Raw genomic sequence first — 15,648 nt, 5'->3', positions numbered from 1 at the left:
CTCCTGTGGTAAAGTTAAGGGTTGTATTCCTATGGACTGCAATAGGAAAGGACAGTAATTTCTATAAGCAAATAATTTTCATAATCTCAAAACTGAAGATTTATACGGAGGTATATCTGTTTCTTCTGTCTTTTAGACTAGTAAATGGCCATGAAATAAAAACAGAGCTGTTTTCTGTACCTGTGATACTTACAGATAGCAGGCAAATACTTTCTTTAACTCTGATCTCTGAAATAATATACTTTGCAATATCTGTTCCATTCTGTATAGAAATACAATTTGTTGCAAGCACGGCTGCTTTGCTTTATGGAGCTAAATGGACTGAGTGTTTCTGTCTGCCTGATGCACTCCTCAGGCATAACTGAATCTTCTGACAATGTCCGAAGGAGGTAAGAGAGAAAAGGCAAACCACTTGCATTCTGTACCCCTGTGGATAAAGCAGGACATGGTGAACCCATTTTGTTCTCAACAGGAGTGCAGACTTAAAGCAGGTTGCCTGGTGTGGGGTTGGTTGTGGGTGGTGTTTTTGGGTGTTTTTCTTTCTCTTCCTTTTTTTTTTTTGGTAAAAGAAAACTGTCTTCAGTAGTTTGCTGCTTGGGCTTTTATATTTTATGGTCTTGTATACCATAATTTTTTTAATAGTTGCACTGAAACCTCTCTGTTTCAAGTAACTAACTGTGAATCACAATGCAGAAGCACATGAATAGACCCTGTATCTAGAAAAATACAATTTTTTATATACCATGAACAGCAAAGTAAACTTTCATCAGTGGAGTTCCTTGTAATCCATCAAATTATGGTCAGATCTAAGTGGATCAGAAACCAAATTAGGTATAAATTAAGGGTTTAAACAGAGATACCAAGACCACAGTGAGCATGAAATATGAATTGTGTTCTCCAACACTACCTAGAAATTCTGCTGGTTTGGGCTGTTGTGCAGTGTGTGTGTGTGTTCATGTCCTGTATGGTGGAATTTTGTATCTAGCTTGGCTGAATGGACAAACCTGAGTGTCACTGTTCAAATTTATACAGCCTCTCCTCTGTCCTGGAGGAATAAATCAGGCCCTAAGGAATGACTGAGGCTGAGCCCATGCATCCTGTTGGGAGGCACATCCTGGACGTCTGCTCAGCCTCCCTGCTCTGCCAGGGGAGGGAATTGCTGCCTTGTCTGAGGGATTTCCATCTGTCAGACACCACAAATGCATTTCCCCTCACCAGCCATTACTGAGAATTCACTGGCAAGGTTGTTAGAGGGGATTTCACCCCTTTCTCTGTGGTTTTGCAGTCACTGTTTGAAAGGAGCCCAGCCCTGACTCGTGCAGGATTTCTTCAGAGTGTTTGTGTCCCAGTGACCTGGCAGGCATGCAGGTGCTGTTCCCAGGGATGGTGCAATGAATGTCTTTCCATGCTCCTGCTGTTTTGTGGATAAAGTTGTGTCCTGAGGCCACAAACTTGCTGGAGACCCACCTCATTGCAGGCACTGTCTCAGCAAGTGTAAATTAGTGGGTTTTTCCCAGAAGTGATTATAATAAAGAAGAAATAGGACAGAGGTGAATGTATCATTTTCCCATTATAGATGGCAAAAGGAGGAGAATGCCTCTCTAGTTAGAGATGTACTCATCTGTCTTAGTGGGAATAATTCTTATGCTGATGGTGTGGGTTGCACCAGTTTGTACCACTTCAGCTTGGCCTCCTTCCAGGGCAGGGGAGGTACAGCAGCAGGGAGAGCCTGAACAGCACAGGCAGGGGAGGCTGTGCTAATGAGGTGGATCTCCATTGGACAAGTGCACTCTTTCATCTGAAAGGAAGACACAAAATGTCTTTCTCAACCCACACAGAAAGGTGTCCTAAACTCTCCTTCCTTTCCCTGCTGGCTGATGGATTTCACTGGGCTCAGTTTTTACACCAAAGCAAATTAAAGCTAAAGAAAACACAACAGCAGGGAAAAGTCCCATCATCTCACAGCACGTCTTCCCTGCTGAGAGATATTTTTGACAATTCTGTTTCTTTTCTTCCTAATTAGAAGTAATGATGTGTTTTTCGGGTCAAGAAGACCTCCTTTGCTGTGAAATATTAGGCTGATTTTGACAGTGTGGCTAAAAATAGGCACGTACACACACATGTGCCTGCATGCACATGCACCAGCAGGAATAAACATGGAGTGCTCTTTGCCTAATTGCAAACATACTTTCCTCTGGGGGTGGGGGAGCGCCTTTGCCTCCAGTTAGTTGTTTTTCAAGTAAATAGAGAGAAGAAGTTTTCTGAAGAACAGATGGGCTGGAATGAGGAATAGAAATATTTTCAGTCAAAGAGGGGCTGCATGATGTAATAAGCCACAGGAACAAAGTTCAGTTATTTTATGCTCTCATCCAGACCTCAGAGTGAAAATGCCTCTGTTGTTAATTTCAGATTCATCTACTTTTGAAGGCTGGCTCTGGCTTTAAATGCTATTATAATATACACGGAGCTAAACTGGGCAAACAGCAATTGAGCAATGATGGAAGAATATATTTGTCAGCACTGGAAGCGTTTGGGCAGTGTTTGCACTGCAGATGATAGGCCAGAGATGCATTTGGTTACTCTGGAGGCAAAAGGCTGTACCTTGAATAACCTTAATAGAATCCTTCAACATTTGCCTCTGCCTGAGTGAAGTGAGGTTGGCTTTTGAGGCTGCCATTTGAGGGCTCAGTAGCTGCTCATAAATACTTTGGCAAGGCTGGCTGGTTCTTGTACTGGGATTAAATCTCTCCTCCTCCACCTCCATGCATGGCTCCTCCTGTGAGGGCTCATGGGTGCACCTGGGGCTGTTGGGGCCTGGGGGGAGACAAAGGCAGAGCTGGTGCCTGCTCTGCAGCTGCTGTGGTCATGTTGGCCATCACTGTAACCTTAGAGAAAACTGCTAATGGAGCACTGTTATCCTGAATCGTGGACTCTTCAGACAAGCTGAAGTGCCAACAGTCTTGAATGGTGTTCCATGAGTCAGGAAGGAGTCTTGTGCAAGGCCAAGAGAGGAGAAAAAGCAGGAGAGCCCGATGGGTGCCTTGCTCAGGAGCTTGGTGCAATTCAGTACCCCCAGTGAGGGAGAATGACTATGAAAGTTAAAATTCCAGTCACTGGAGCTGTTGGTGATGATCTCTTTGCAACAAGCTGGCCAGTCAGCAGCTGCTGGGGGAGCCTAAGTGGGTTTCACCTTTTAGCTCGGAGCCACAGAGCTGGGCTGTAGCTCTGTGAAGTGCTGCTGTCCCAGAGCTGGCTCACAGGAAAGCAGCAGTGGAGTTGCAATGGAAAGATGCTGCAGAAATTCCTGCAGTTGGTCCAAGCATTGAGATTTTTCCAGCCCCTGATGAGTGCAGACAAAGGTGGGGAAAGCATGTGTGTGCAACAATCACCCAGTGGCTCTGACAAGCTGATGGAGATAATTAGGATAAGAAGTAGTGCAAAGAATGATAGGGAAGACTGTGTATGAAAAAAAGGAATTTGGGGATGGTCACATATCCGTGGAAATGTTCTCCCTGCCTCTACAAAGCTTCTTTTCAGGACTCAATTAGCTTCTATGTCAGATGGGATAAAATTCTTGCTGTTTGTTTCAGTATTGATCAAATTGGTCCCAGTTGTTTGCGCAGCACTGTGCTCTAGTCCCGGTTACATTTGGTTAACTCCCTTCAGAGACAAGAGCGATGCCCATGAATCAAGCAGAACAATTTATTCACTAAAGAAGCCTAATGGATGGTTTGGACAGACTCCAAAAGGGCAGCTCTCCCTGTCTGAGAAGGCTGAAATGTTTCAGCACTTGAGAACAAAATCCAGAGACGGGCACAGCTGAGAGCTGCACACAAAACTGCCAAACCAAGATTGCTTTCTCCTCTCTCTGCTTCCTCAGTCTCCCAGACAGACTTGACTTCTACAAGGGAAAGATTTGGGAATTTAAAACCTGCCCAAATGCCATTGCCCCAGATTCATGGGTTTACCTTCTAAAGCTCAAGGGTTGAGGTCAATAAAGCTTCTGAGAAGTATTGTGATGCCTACAGTGTGTGCCAAGCCCCTACATGGCTTTAATTAGTGTTTGTTTGAATTGACATAGCCTAAGATCTGGAGTGAATGCGACATCTGAAAAAAGTCAGAATGCAGGACATTTTGAGACAGCTAAAGGGAGGTTTTGATTGATACAGAATGGTTTTGGCTGCAATGGGAAAAAAAAATTAAAAATTCCAGTGAAGATTAGCCTGAAAATGTACTTTTGAGGGGTTTAGGGTGTGTTGGGTTGACCCCATACAGCAGCTGACCTGGCCACTTGCTCAGTCCTTCCCCTAGGGAGAGTTGGGGGAGCTTTGGAAGAATGAAAGTCATAAAACCTCCTGAGTTTTATGGGTGAAGATAAAGACTCTTTAATAACTAAAGGAGCACAAAGGCAGGAGGGGAGTAAGTGCTGCAGAGATGGTCATCCACCAGCATCCATGGTTGATGCCCAGACAGTCTCTGAGCAGCAGCTACCTTGGAAAGACTGACCCTCCCTTTGGTCCCACCTGCATCCCCTCACACCTCCCCTCCACTCCCTGGCGGCGGAGTGAGAAGCAGGGAAGGTCTTCATGCTCTGCAGGAACCAGAACTCTGGTGTGTTATCAACACTGATAAAGTCACAGACCTAAAACCCAGCACCATTCGGGCTGCTGGGATGAAAATTAACTCCATCCCAGCTGTCCTGGGCACTGGGGTTTGGAAGGGAGAGGACTTTGCCAGGCTCGTGTCTTTTGCTGCCATCAGGAACTGGGAGAAGAATCAAGAGGCTACACAGTGCTTCCCAAAAGGGCAGTAGGAAGCCACCATTAGGTGCAGTCCTGGAAAAACAGCCAGTTTGGGCAGTTGCAGCAGTGATTTGGTTTGGTGGTAGTCACCCACAATGCACAGCACAAAACAGGAGACAGAAAAGGAATAAACTATTTCTCAAGAAGATGGAGTCTGTCTGGGCCACGGCAGTAGCATTCAGCTCTCTTTGCACTGCTCCTGTGCCCAGACAGAGAACAGCACTTTGTAAGGGAAGGTAACCTGTGGTGTTCAGGAAACTGCCAGTGGGTTATTTCCTATGGAGCCCAGTTTTCATCTGGGAGGGGTGATTGAGGGAATTCAATTCAAGAGGCTGTTTGGGACCATGTTTGGGACCATGCTGTCCCTTTCTAGCTTGAGTTTGTCTGGATGATGGATGCAAGGGCACAGTATGTGGGAACATTGGACACCCAGGCAATGTGGGGATGGGGCTCCTTCATGTGGGGCTGCTAGGAGAGCCATACTCTGAGTGATGAGAAAGTTTGAAAATTTATTTGGCCAAAGGTCAGAACGTTTCCTCTGTGTCTATTCTGTGCCACAACCATCAGTGTGTGAGCTGGTGTTGACTGCTGGGGATTTCTCTCATCTCAGAAATTGTCAGAATTGGGTGATAGTGATTCATTTACCCTTACACAGTTTTGTTAGAAAAATACCAAATGGGTACAAAGTGCTTCCAGACCAGTACATAGCAGTGATAGTTGTGTGACAATGCAATAGGACCACATGCTCAAGTGGAGAAATCTTCATCCAGACATTGTAAGGGCTCCTTAGAAGCCAAGGTGTGTCTGCTGCTCCATCCTTTGGCTGCTGATGGAAGAGACCTCGTGCTAAGTGCAAATTCCATGGAAGGAGACAGCACCAGCAGAAGTGCACACAAAGAGAAAACATAGGAGAAAAGGCAGGTGTGTGGTATGAAGCCTTGAGTAGCTGCCAGAAAGCTGATCTATGTATTTAATCACCCAGAGGATTCCCAGAGCCTGTGTGGTTCAGTGAGGGTCCCCCGAGATGGAAGCACTCCTGTGCCATAAGTAATATTCCTGTTTACTCCCACTGGTGCTTTATGTAACAATCCTCCTCTGCCTGTGACTGCCTGTCAGAGCTGAAGAAACTTTCCTTTTGATGGATGTCTTCATGCTGGAGGGAATTTGTGGGGGTTTCAGTATGAAATGGCCACCAGCAGGAACAGTGACTCTGTCTGTCTGTCTTCTAGAGGAGCAAGGAGGCTTGAAGGTGGATGATGAAGATCCAGCCACTGAGCACTGCATTTATTTTTCCTGAATGTTTCTGTACCTGAAGCAGAAGTATGAGAGCAAGAATATTTTCCCTTGGGAGAGTCTATGATCAGTCAGATGCTTCCAGGGTTTTTGCATTAAAATACAAAGTAGAAATCCTATAATAATCTTGGCTGCTTTCTTTACATAGTATTCTCTGACTTCTTTGCTGTGTTGTATTTCTGTTGAATTGTAGAAGGCAAGGCTGTCTGTGCTAGGGAGATGATGCAGAGTCAAATCTCCAAGTGTGTCCCTTGTATTGAAGAACTGATGATTATACTCCAGCCACCCCTCTCTACACCTCAAATCAACCACTCATGTAGCAGCAGCAAATGGAGGGATATTTAATTTGCATTGAATGATTAAGAAATAAAGCCCCTTTCAGTCCCTATCTGCAGCTATTTCTGTATATTTTTCCCTGGAAGGGGCAGCACAGTTAGAGAAACGCTGTGTTCAGTGGTCCAGGGGAACTGTCTTGTTGTGGGACAGAAGGTGAAAATCGCAGCAGCATCTTAATTCAAGGTGTCAGGAGCTAAGTTCCTGTAGGAAAGCTGTTTTAAGGATGCAGCAAACTCATCTTCCAGAACTTGCAGAGTTCATGGACAGCTCACATTTAATGAACAGCAAAGTTTGTGGTCAACAATGTAGGCTCTGAATCTTTTCAAATATTCTACCTTGTTCTGAGACTCACCATGACAAAACTCACCCGGAATAATTTTGAGCCACCTCCCTTGACTGTTCAGTAGAGGAAAAGAAACAGCAGCTAAAAACCTGACCTTGTTTAGAAGAACTCTAATTATTTATGTCCTTTTCTTGGACTGCTGCTGCCAACAGCTTTTGCTCACTTTGCGGTTGTGGGTCGCAGTGCCTGCTGCTGCTGTGTGTTCAGCTGGGCTGATACCACATGCCATATTCCATGAATATATTCCCTTGATCAGAAATCAGAATTTATTTCAGCTGTGTTTATTTCTCTCTTCATCTGCACTGTCTCCATCCATCCACCAACCCCCCACCAAGACCTATTACTCGCTTTTTCTTCAGACTAACACGGTCTGAAAATGCAGTTGCTTTTCATTTCATGCATGTGAGCAGACCTCTGAAAGTCTTCACTGTTTTCACACCCCTTCCTCATGTCTTCCCACTAAGCTGTTTTGAGATGTGTCAAGGGATAATCCTGAGTTGTGTTCATCTGTTCCAGAAAATGTGAGGTCTTGACTATACTATGAACACCTGCCCAAAATAGGACACCAAAGGCTGCTACACCCACCAAATGCTGCCTCGTCTGGACATAGATGTGCTTTGTACTGCCAGAATATAAAGAAAAAAATATACCTTTGTGCAGACACAGACATAAAGCACAACACAAGCCATTTTTGTTTAAAAAAAGGGAAAGGGGGGTGGTATTGTACGGGTGTGGCTGTAGCCACACATGGGATTGTTTCCAGCAGAACTCCATCAGTGAAGGATCACACCTCTCCACGTCCCTGCCTCACAGAGCTCTCCTGCAGAAATGCTCTCATGTACGTCACCAGTTGTTGCCTGGTTTTTCTCTTTAAAAGGACTCTGCTGATGGGAAACAGAGAGCCAGAGACCTGCTGTGAATTCCTCTGCTTCACCCACAGAATAGCTCCTGTGGGAGAGCAGAGACTAACAAATGGGGTGTGAGTTTGAGATGATGGTCCTCTGACAAAAATCCACATCGGCTGCGACGCTGTGAATCCAGGCTGCTCTTGTCTCTGCTATTGTCCCAGTTACATGATTCTCCTTAAAGCTGGAGCACAGCCATGCATATTTTTTCCTCCTTGGGAGAACAGAGACATTGTGTGGTCCCAGCTCTCTGGGTCAGTCCCAAAATTCATCCTTGCTTATCCTTTCTTCAAGGCTGCATTGGCTGTTTCAGGCATGCTGGTGGCCACCTGGCTTTCTTGAATTTAGAAGAATCAAAGGAATCACCTCCAAAATCACCCAGTGACAGTTTCCTCTTGGAAAGGCACCTGGGCTCAAGCTTGTTTTGGGTACACATTAATTTCAAATGTATCCTTTTAATGTATTTGTGGTCCTGCTGAGATAATCCTACACCACTTGTAGGATAAGGCCCAGTCCTGCCTGGGCAGCTCAGAGTGGGAGTGACGCTCAGTGAATTGTTGATGTAGAATTGAAACTATCAGCAAAATAGTTCTGTTTTCCAACTCCCTTCACCACAGTGAAGTTCCTCTTGTCCTCTCTCACCTCCCACCTCTGACAGGGCCGTTTTCTTTACAGTGCATGGGCTGGGAGGTGCTGTCCATGCTGTCTTCAAAGGAGACATTCTCCTGCTGGCATCTCCCAGGTTCTGGGAGCACCAGGATTCTGAAGGCATTTGTTCCCAAGTGTGTCTCCTCATTATCCACACCAATATATAAACCTTTTCTTTGATCCTGACAGCATCCTGATGCCAGAGAAGTTTTTCTGCAGCTGTTTTTGTGGTTAGACAATGCACCCTGTGCAAAGCCATTTTATTTTGCTTCTTTGACGTGCCAAAACTTTCACCAAAACCTCCTCTTCTTGCACTGGTCAAATGCTGTGTAAGCTCAGTTTATTCAAGTTGTATCTCATGTTTCATTGCACAAGTTTTGTATTCAATTAACCACAATTTGGATGCCTGCAAAATTCCCAATATGCAAATGTCCTATATTTGGCAAAATTGGACTGGAAATCTCATTACACCAGGCTTTTATGTTCTGTCCCTGACTTCCCTTCCAAATAAGCTGTCTTCAAAACACTTTATAGTAATTCTCTTGGGGTTTTTTGATTTTCTATTCTTGCCTTTCCTCAGAACAGAAAAAAAAAGAAGAGGACAAATATGCTGAAAAATGACAAATGCTAAAATAGTTTGCATATGTGATTTTTTTTTTTCCAACATTCTGCAGAGGTTTGCTTCAGATCAAAGTTCAGGTCATTCCCCAGTGCCTGAGGTTTTTTATTTTCCATGGTTACAGCACAGAGGATGATGGAACTAATATGAAGTGATGCCAGTGCCTGTTTGGACAATACTTGGATCAGTAAAAATGTGCTCAGTGTTTTCCAAGTATAAAAAGCCAAAAGAAACCACTTTGAGGTACCATGTGATGTTGTTTGCTTTGACCCAGGATAGCTAAAATGAAAGGTCTCTCTGAACAGAGGGTGTTTAAAACCATCCCACCTTTTTGCATGTGTGTGTGAGGAAGGAAGTGTGGTGTTTGCAGGGGCACGCTGGGCTCCAGCTCCTCTGTTTGCCTCTGTGTGTCCAGACAGAGCTTCCCAAGTGAAACGGCTTTGATTGCTCTAGTCCAGCTTTTAAAGGTGGGCAAATAAAAAGCTCTTCTCCCAAATCACACAAATTGAACCTTTTGTTGGAAATGTCAGTAAGCAGGGCAGGGGCTGGGGGGTTCTTTCCAGACAGGCTCACTCCTCCAATGGAGTCTCCTATGTTAGATTGGAGGGGGGCTGTCAGAACACTTTGAGGGGCTGCTACAGCCAAACTTTCAACCACAGTGTGCAAATTTTGAATATAAAAATGAAATGGGGCTGCTGTCATTCTAATTGTCATGGGAATGTTCTTGCATGCAAGATTCCTCTGCAGTTTGGGACAGTTTCAGGCTGGATCACAGGTACCAGTAGAAATGAGCAGTACTCAGCTGGAACCTCAGAGCTACTATGAACTTTATCTTACCTAAAATCAGGCATAAACCTACTTTTTTTTTTTTTTCCTATCTGCTTTCCTTGGGACAGTGCAGTGAGATCTGGGAATGAAGAGCACTGCTGGGAATCAGCATTTTGTGTAAATACCAGGCTGATGTGCTGGGGAGCTGCTGGACATCACAGGAACTGGGAGCCTCTTGCTCACCCCCTGTGCAGTCCCAAGTCCCAAGTTTGAGCACAAGGTCAGTCCCAAGTGTGAGCACAGCTTTCACCATCAGTGTGTGAGGACAGGCTCTGCTCTTGTTGCACAGGCTGGCTGCTGCCACCAGAGCCTCTCTTGGCTCTGGATTAATAAATCTGCACATTGCTGTATTGTGCAGACACCCACAAATTGCAGGTGGGTGCCTGTGTACAGAGGAATATCCCTACCTGTCCAGATTGTCTATGTCCCAGCCTAAAGTGACAAATTATTCTTCCAGTTTAAAAATTTCTTCCGCCGTCCCTTGCCCAGCCAGAGGAGGATCATCTGTCCTTGTCACTGCATCCTTTCCAGGATTGCTGACCCTCTCCCAGCCCCCAGCCTGGCTTCAGCCTGGCCTTGGCTGAGCAGCTGAACCATTTTTCTCCCATGCGGGGGGGGGCAGTAGGCACTGGGGATGATGCCTGAACTTTTTGATAATTTCCAAGTGCAAATGACTCATTCTGTACTCAGGGGTTCTCCCCAGTACCTGTTCCTCAAGCTTGAAATTACCCCAGCTCTGGCCTGATGCAAGGGAAGGTGTGTGATCTAACTGCTGGGATTAACCTTCCTGGGTGTGCTGGGACTCACATCTGGTGACACACACCTGGATTAATGCAGGGGGTGTTATTCCTGCCATGGGAGGGGCTCCCCAGACAGCCCTCTGTGCTCTGCCCACCTCGGCTCTGTCTCTCCCCTCGCATCCCCTCGTGACTGAGTGAAATAGGGAACATTTTAATGCAGGAGGAATGGTGGGTCACAGTGCTGGACTGGATTCAGTGTTCATCTTTTAAGAGAAAAAGGCACTAGCTTCTTTGTTCAGGAGCTGTTAATTATCAATTAATGGCCCAGTGGCCCAAATTCAAGGCTTTGCTGTCTGGTTTAGTTCACTCCAAATTGCTCAAATATTTTAGTATGCAATGGAAGGATAGGCCATTGGCATGTTATTTTATATTATTTTCTTTTATATATTTTTTTTAAGCTCGGAGATGTTGTTTTAGACCTGGAGAATCCTTCTTTTGTGATTGCTGCTTGTGATGCAAAGAATGGTCCTCAGGGTTAATGGGTAAATCCAAACAGTGTCCTCTGCTGTCTGTGCACCAGGGTGTACTCAAGTGCTCATCGCTTTATTTTACAACCACAACTTTTTCTAAACTTAGCAGAGCATACACTTTGTCAGGAACTGTCCCCATGCCAAGTTTCAGGTTTCAAAGTATTGCCATTTTTGAGCTATTCCCTGCTTCTTTCCTCCTGTGTGTCTCCCTCACATTGCACACAAAACTTTCTTTTTAATGTAGAAAATTATATTTTTTCCACCCATTTGTAACTTGAAACATCTGAGGAGGTTTTGCTCCAAGTTTATATTTAAAAGAAATAATGAAAGCCAACGCTGGCAGAGAAAGCAGTGTGAAAAGTTACAGCTCAGAAAATTCAAGAACATTATGGGCATTTGCAGGGGAGGAGGAAAATGGAAGTCCTTGCAGCCTGTCTTAAGAGAAGTCATGTGTGATATTCAATAGGATTAAAGCTGCTGTAGCACAGAGCAGTACTCCTGTTTGGGCAGCCTAATGTGCTTTATAAAGTGACGGGAATTACTTGCTGGCAATCCAGCCAGTTGTTGTGATCCAGCATCTTCAAAAGTGCTGTGATGGCTGAGCATTTATATGTTTGAAGATCTGTCTGGGAGGGCTGTGCTCTGAGTTTCTGGCTCATGAACAGTTACAAACATCTGGGCTTTCTTTGTGCTAACATCATCAAGTCAGAAGCCTTTTGGACAACTCCGTCTGGCCTGGCAGAATCTTCCACTGCTTCCTGACACCATGGAGTTTATTTACTGACTGTCCCCCTGGAGAAAACTGGGGTCATTTAGGCTGGGTCTAGAGACTGATAAGCTCAATTTAAATCAGTTTCAAGAGGACTACTCTTAAAATATGTCTAGACATAGGACAGTTTTTCTCACGTCTTTGTTTTAGTCATGGCATGGCCTTAGGTTTTGGTGACCTGGTGTGGCTGCTGGTCAAAGCATCCAGCTAGACTTTGATTTTTGTCAGAAAGTGAAGTTTTCCTCTTCAATATCCCATGAGCCAGACACTACCATCTGCTGCAGATTATCCTCCCCTCCTGCCCTGTCCTCTGAAGCCCCCCAGCATCTGTTTTATGAATAATGACATACCTGGGTTTCCAACTGTGTACATCTTTTGTGGATTTCATTGGTCTCCAGCAAAAAGTTGGTCTTTCAGCCACCACATCGTTCACTATGTGGATGAAAGTATGACATCTGTAACACAGGAAAAGGAAGCAAGTTTTGGACCAGGACATACAGCATCTGCTTGCTCTTTATGTAACAGGAAGGGGTTTTGACTGTAATCTGTAATGCCAGGGCCAGGGTGACAACCTGGCTCTATGGCAGAACCCAGCACCTCACAGATATGATGTTCCTGCATGTCCCTTGTTTGATTGACTCTGGAAGTGTCAGGCTTCTCAGATTATATTCTTTAGTGCTCTTAGGGCTTGTGAATCCAGAATTATGGATTCATTTTCATGCACAAGGATTTGAGGTGCTGAGCAGTTAATCCTGGCTCTAATGCCAGCTACAATGAGATGTGGCTCTGAATCAAAGCCACAAGTTGGCCAGTTTCCTCTTCAGGGACATCCTTGCCTGTTACTAGTTCCAAATATTATGCCTGGCTTGAAATTTTGTGATCAGGCAAATTAAATTCCTAGGTCTGAACAGTGCAGGAATTTGTAAAAATGTAGAACTAGAGTAGAACCTAAAAGGGCCTGGTTGCAACTTACCTTTTTGTTTAAACAAAGCTTCAGCTGGAAAAGAGGTAGACCTTCTGGGACCAAATTGTAGGTTCAAGGCCCTGAAAGGGATGATTCAACATTTCATCTTTAGGTCTGGCAGGATTTGTTTGGGTGCAACCCATCTATTATGCATGAGCATGAAGGATCCTGTGTACTTTCCATAAAAATCTTCTTCCACTCAAGACGGTTTCAGGCTTTTGGCCATTGAAGCATTTGTAAATTTAAAAACAATCTGCTGATTTTCTTTCAACCAGCCTTGTTTGGTGTGTTCCTCAGTTTTGTACTGCTTTGAGTTGTGTGTGGGCACTGTGTTTAGAGAAAAAAAATAAGAATCCAAGGATATTATTGTTATCACTGAAGATGAATTCCTAGAAGCGGTGCCATGGCGTAGTGAATGCCGTGTAAACCCAGAGTAACAAAATGTTCTTTCATCCACCACTTACCACAACACAAACCTGCACTTTCAGGTGTGAAGGCAGTTGTGTACCCTACACAGCGTGCAGTTTCTGTGGCAGGCTGCTGGAATGCTGCACCTTGTTGTTCCCCACCTCGTGTCTTCAGGACATGCTGGGTTACACACAGGAGGTGTCTTTGTGCCTTGGTGTCCGTAAATGGCCTCGTTTGCTTTGGCCTGGCTGCCGGTTGACATCTGCTTCTTGCTAATTAGGTGCAGATTAAAAGGTGATCACCCAGCTACTTATCTTTGCAGCCCAGGGAGTGGTGCCAGGCGGGGTGTGTTTGACATGCCAGGAAGCCAGGAGCCTTTCATCCCACACCAGTCACCCTGGGTCACTGTGCCCACCACACAGCTCTATTTCTACTCGTTAAATAGACTTAATAAATAAATAGCACCTTCTAAACGTGTAGGCGGCTTGTCTAGCACAGCGCTGGCCCTTCCAAACGCGCTCTGAAGCCAAAACCAAGTGTTGAGCGTGGCCAGGATTTATCATTAGAGCCATACGGGCTAGAAAGCGTGTTTGTGGCCGGCATGCCAGCTTGCCTGAATAGCCCACAGTGTAATTTCCCCCTTTCCTTGGTGGGAGGAGCTGCCAAAAATAGCAAGCCAAGAATTTGTCCATGTTATTTCTGGGATTGCACCAGGAATTGACATCAGGAGGAGAGGAGATAAAAAGCGAGCAGTGTGACAAGTTTAGGGTCCACGGTTGTTTGGGTTTTCGTGCTGCTGTGGGGCCACTGGAAGGGTCTGGGAGCCACATCCTGCATGTGCCCACTCCCACATGTGAGAGTCTCCCCAGGCCCTGGTGGCTTCAATGAGGTTACTCGAGTCTCTGCTCTCTCCTGGGCAGTCCTGCTGGGCCCAAGTCATAGGACAGAGCCAGGGCTCTGTTTTGTGCTCCCAAGGAGCAGCCATGGCCCCCTGTGGCCATGGGACTGTGGAAGGACTGCTGTGTTAGCTCCTGTGCCTGAGAAAAGGCATGAATGAGCCCCAGCTGAATCGGCCTTCGCAAAAGCCTATGAATCAAGCTGTGACTTCTCTGTGGAAAGGGCTGTTTGTGTGATAGGAGACATCACTGCCCTGGACAGCTGGGTGGAATTCTGGGGTGAGGATGGAGACATTGCACATGTCTCTGCCACTGCTGCTGTGTCCAACCCGGGTGTCCCTTGGCCATGGGGTTATTTCTAAGGCCAGCAGAAAACTTTAGGTTGTTGCTAAACAGATTGAAGGTAATGCTATGCTGGTCGTACCTTGTATTTCCTGTGCTCTCTGTCCCTTCTTTTCTCCTCTCTTCCTTGCTTTCAGCATGTACCCATTGGAAGAAACATCAGTTAGCATGGTGTTCTGTGGCCATAGCAGCTCCCCTGGCAGCAGGGCAGTGGCTCTGCACCAGCCCTGGCATGTGCCACCACCTGCTCAGGGAAAGGGTTGGGGATGTGTAGAAAGCTGAGGTTACCCAGGGCTGGGTGACAGGACAGGGGAAAAGCTGTGTGTTCTTCTTGGAGAGGGAAGTGAAAGATGCTCATGGCAGGAAGGGAGGAACTCAAGCAGTGGCGTTGACAGTGTAGAAACGTGGCCTGCAAATGAGAGTGGTAAATCAAGCGTCGTTAGTGTTGCTGCTGAAATCACCACTTTGTCAGCCTGAACGGCTCTGTACAAGGGTGTCAGATGCATTGAGAAGATCAGAGCTGCCTCTGTGCACTATGGAAATATCTGTGTCCCTCCTTCACAGGCTCTGGGCCAGCTCCCTGGCCTGTGATGGAGCTAATTGGGCATCTGAGTGCTGGGTTCAGTGGCACTGGCCTCACAAGGGCCTATTTAGCTGCCTGACTTATCTCCAAATGGCTGTTTGCTCACTGCCTGCGCCTCCATTCACCATTATCTCTACATAATAGAGGACCATGCTACAATGAAGAGGCTACTGAGTGTAAATCCTAGGGAATGAATCAATTTCTGTGTTGTGTCTTGTGGGACAGGAGGAGAAAGAGGTCAGTTGCAGCTTTGGTCTACCCTTGCTTCACCAAAATTCCCCATGCTCAAGTTGGTCTCTGTGCCATATCAGTGTCTGTTTGAACATCCCTGGGGGAGGCACCAAGATTTACTGATGCAGAGAAATTCAGAAATGCTTGTTCATGTTTGACTGTGGTGATTAATGACATTATGGTGGCATCCATTTCAGAAATGGCCATGACTGGAGCTCAGCAGTGCTGCTGCCATGATGGGAGATCCATCGGGCTTTGCAGAGCTGAGAGTCTCTAGCAGTGAAGCCAGGCAAAGGAGGTGGATTTGGAGAACGGACAAAAGTTGAAGGTAAAGATTCCAAGAGGCAAAAGCACCTCTCCTGGGTAAAACAGCAAGCAGGGCTGGGACAATAAAGTAGTTGGTCTTGTTCA

At 45.7% G+C, this 15,648-nt stretch overlaps 2 long non-coding RNA genes across 2 annotated transcripts in view; one reads left to right on the top strand and one right to left on the bottom strand.

Annotated features, from left to right (window-relative positions):
- Positions 1-15,648, top strand: part of LOC135307882 (uncharacterized) — a 268,237-nt gene that overhangs the window by 161,640 nt on the left and 90,949 nt on the right. The gene's annotated exons all lie outside the window — the stretch shown is intronic.
- LOC135307886 (uncharacterized) lies at positions 8,681-14,830 on the bottom strand. The gene is made up of 5 exons (XR_010368485.1): positions 14,712-14,830; positions 14,506-14,553; positions 12,787-12,857; positions 12,164-12,268; positions 8,681-8,733 (listed from the first exon to the last, which is right to left on the bottom strand). It is a non-coding gene; the product is annotated as an uncharacterized LOC135307886 (long non-coding RNA).

The sequence above is a fragment of the Passer domesticus genome, chromosome 9 (genome assembly GCF_036417665.1).
Source record: "Passer domesticus isolate bPasDom1 chromosome 9, bPasDom1.hap1, whole genome shotgun sequence".
NCBI classification, from domain to species: Eukaryota; Metazoa; Chordata; class Aves; order Passeriformes; family Passeridae; genus Passer; species Passer domesticus.
The sequence above is the reverse complement of the archived record's forward strand: the minus strand, read 5'-3'. Positions and strand labels throughout refer to the sequence as shown.